At 39.4% G+C, this 4,064-nt stretch overlaps 1 long non-coding RNA gene across 1 annotated transcript; it reads left to right on the top strand.

The window, feature by feature from the left end:
• The first annotated feature begins 359 nt into the window (after positions 1–359).
• Positions 360–1,071, top strand: LOC116547587. Its single transcript, XR_004267103.1, has 2 exons — positions 360–428; positions 734–1,071. It is a non-coding gene; the product is annotated as an uncharacterized LOC116547587 (long non-coding RNA).
• Positions 1,072–4,064: the final 2,993 nt, after the last annotated feature.

Raw genomic sequence — 4,064 nt, 5'->3', positions numbered from 1 at the left:
ACTTCCCGTGGCCCCAATCGCCAGCCAAAAGGGCCCCCGGACCGGTGTATTTTGTACGGAGAACCGCAGCTCCGGGGCGCCGACAAAGCAGCCGCGCGGGGCAAAGCAGCGGCGCTGGCCGAAACAGCTGCGCTGGCCGAAACAGCCGCGCTGGCCGAAACAGCTGCGCTGGCCGGCACAGCCGCGCTGGCCGAAACAGCCGCGCTGGCCGAAACAGCCGCGCTGGCGACCATGGAGCTCCTCTGCCCGGGAATTTCCTAGTCTGTGGGCAATAAAAACGCAGCGTCCACTCACCCTCTGCGCTTTCACTGGGAGCTGCAATCCTGAGCTGCTCCTAAACGGCCATCTTGGATCTCCCCTACTTCCATATCTTTTAAGTGTATATCTTTTCCTCTTTTTCCCAGGACACTCTGGACTTCAGCCAACAGGTAATACTTTCTAATCCCCTTTTAGAAACAGATTCAGTGTCCCTAGAATGATGTTAGTGGTGATAAGGCATGAGACAGAAATCATAGACAAGACTTTGGATCCAAATTTCTGATCAGACAAGTTACACCAAAATTCCTCCTCTCCACTTAGAAAAGACCTGTGCTCTGCAGGTATTGGCTCAGGGAGACTTAGGAACTTGTTTTTCTTCCTCCTGCTGTGCTCTCATCTGAGTCCTTAAAAGAGGGAAAAAGTCGCTGTTAGTAGAGCCAGGTCTGAACACAACACTATCCTCTGTCTTTTGCAGGACCCTTGAGCTGAAGTGAAGATGACCACATTCAAGGAAGAACCTTCTGCCCCAGCTTTGCAGGATTAAAAACTTTCCCACTTGGCTCTTATTCTTCCACAAGAGAGAGCTTTCTCAGGACCTGGTTGCTATTGGTTCAGCAACTCAGCAGAAAATGACTCCTTTGTGGCTTCCTGAACTCCTGCCCTTGTCCTGAAGTCCCAGCATTGATGGCAGTGCCTCATCTTCAATTTTTATGCTCCCCTTTACCTAACCCTTCATGCCTCCCCTGCATCTGTACTCACCCTGTGCCACAAACACATTACATTATTACATTTTTCTCAAACATGGAGTTAAAATGCATCCGGTCCATCAGGCTCCAAGGAAAAATAAAAAGAAAAGAAAAAGGGAAGATTATTTCCCAATAGAATAATGGTTTCTATATATATGTCATAAGTAGGGGAGGTAATGGATATGTTAAATAGCTTGATTTAGACATTCCACAGTATAGGTATATATCAAAACTTCATGCTCTGCAACATAAATATACTATAGAATTTTTACTTGTTAATTAAAAAAGTAAACCTAACATTTAAAAAGGCAATGCTGGGATTACAGGTATGAGCCACCGCACCAGGCCAACAGATAATATTTCTAATACTATCATTATTATTATGTCTGAAGACAATCTGACTTTCTAAACCCCTGTGCGTTTCTGGTGGAAGTTTATGATTATACAAATACCTGGAAATCTGGTAATTTCACAAAAATTTTAACATATGTTTGCCATATGACCCAGCAATTTCACTCCTTAGAACCTACCTAAGAGACATAAAAACATATGTCCTCAAAAAGATTTGTGTTCAAGTATTCAGAACAGACTTAGCCATAGTTGACCTGAACTGAAAACAATCCAAATATCCCTCCACTAGTAAACGGATAAACAAAATGGTACTACATACATGCAAGGCAATATCATTCAACAGTAAAAGGGAACAAAAATAGACTTATCTGGCAGGGGAGATACCATTAACCTGAGGGTAGTTTTCCCAAGGCAAGTTTCAACCCTTGTACTCTAGATGATGAGAGATTACTTAATGGGTACAATGCATGTGATTGGGGTGATGGAAACTGTAGAAACACTGACTTCACCACTATGCAATCTATGCATGTAACAAAACTGCACTTGTACCTTATAAATTTATGCAAGTGAAAACAAGAAAAAAGAAATGAAAAGAAACAAAATGATGATACATACTAAAAAACTGGTGGACTTCAATAATGTTAACTAAGTGAAGGAAAGTGGACACAAAAGTTTACATGTTGTATGATTTCATTTACTTCAAATATCTAGAAGAGGTAAATTTATAGATGCAAATGGAGATCATTGGGTGCCTACGGCTCAGGGTTTTGCTGGAAATTAGCTATAAACAGAGAAATGTTGGACCTGACAAAAATGATATAAAACTGGATTGTGATAATTGCACAAATCTATTAATTTACTAAAATCATTAAATTTTACATGTAAAATCAGTGAATTTTTTAGTATGTAGTATGTAAATTATGCTTTAGTAAACGTGTTAAAATAATTTTTATTTTTAACAAATAACACTTTGTAAGCAAGACAAAATCCAGAAGACACAAATGAAAACAATTTTGAAGAAAATTACTGATTTCTTTGCATGAAGAAAATAACAAAATTAAAAGAAGTATATGAAGCTCAGGAAAAATTTTGATTACATAAGACAGACAATGGGCTAACTTTTCTATGAAAAATTGTTAACTAAGCAATAAATGTGTTAATGGAAATGGCATAGAAAATTGGGCAAAGGATATAGACTATCTGTTCTAATAGTCGATAAATATAAATATTTGCTCAAACTCACCAATGAAAAGAAAAATCCAAATACAAACAGCAATGTAATAAACTATTTCTCTCCCCTCAAAAAACTGGCAAATTTTTAATTGTTTTAAAATCAAGGATTTAGAAAATTCTATTGAAATGGAATTCCAATAGAATTCTCTCATATTATTAAGATTGTGGGCAGAGAGGATCCAAGATGGCAGAATAGGAACAGCTCTGGAGGGAGAAGAATGCAGAGGGTGAGTGAACACCACATTTCCAAATGAATTATTACTGCCCACAGACCAGGAGATTCCCAGGCTGAAAAGTGCCATGAGTTTCCAGGATGGCTGTTTCAGCTGGCACAGCAGGTCTCTGCACAAAAACTCACACAAATCTCAGCGGTCATTTCAACTGGCACCTGGAACCCCTGGGAGACAGAGCCGCCCATTCAACTGAAAAAAAGGGGCTGAAACAGGGAGCCAGGTGATCTGGCTCAGTGGGTCCCACCCCCACAAAAACCAGCAATCTGAAAGGGATGGCCCAGTTCTGTTGGGGGATGGTAATCCATCATTACCGAGATGGATTGCTGGTCCACCTCTGAAAAGAATGTATAAATGGGCCAAATGCCCTAATCAAAAGACACAGACTGGCACATTGGATAAAAAGTCAAAACCTATTTGTGTGCTGTATCCAGGAAACCCATCTCACATGCAAAGACACACATAGGCTCAAAGTAAAGGGATGGAGGGAGATTAACCAAGCAAATGGAGAGCAAAAAAAAGCAGGAGTTGCAATCCTAGTCTCTGATAAAACAGACTTTAAACCAACAAAGATCAAAAGAGACAAAGAAGGGCATTACATAATGGTAAAAGGATCAATGCAACAAGAAGAGTTAATTATCCTAAATATAAATGCACCCAATACAGGAGCACCTAGATACATAAATCAAGTTCTGAAAGACCTACAAAGAGACTTAGATTCCCACAAAATAATAGTGGGAGACCTTAACACTCCACTGTCAATATTAGACAGATCAAAGACAGAAAATTAACAAGAATATCCAGGACTTGAATTCAGATCTGGACGAAGCAAATCTAATAGAAATTTAAAGAACTATCCACCCCAAATCCACGGAATATACATTCTTTGCAGCACTACATCACACCTACTCTAAAATTGACCAGTAATTGGAAGTAAATCACTCCTCAGCAAATGCAAAAGAACAGAAATCATAACAAACAGTCTCTCAGACCACAGAGTAATCAAATTACAACTCAGGATTAAGAAATTAACTCAGAACCACACAACTTCATAAAAACTGAACAACTAGCTGTTGAATGTTGAGTGGATAAACAGTGAAATGAAGGCAGAAATAAAGTTGTTCTTCGAAACCAACGACAACGAAGACACAACATACCAGAATCTCTGGGACACATTTAAAGCACTGTCCAGAGGTAAATTTATAGCAATAAATGCCCACATGAGAAGCAAGGAAAAATCTAAAAT

This window comes from Sapajus apella, unplaced genomic scaffold (assembly GCF_009761245.1).
Source record: "Sapajus apella isolate SASKATOON/1434 unplaced genomic scaffold, GSC_monkey_1.0 scaffold3700, whole genome shotgun sequence".
NCBI classification, from domain to species: Eukaryota; Metazoa; Chordata; class Mammalia; order Primates; family Cebidae; genus Sapajus; species Sapajus apella.
Note: the sequence above shows the minus strand (reverse complement) of the source record. Positions and strands in the feature narration are given on the sequence as shown.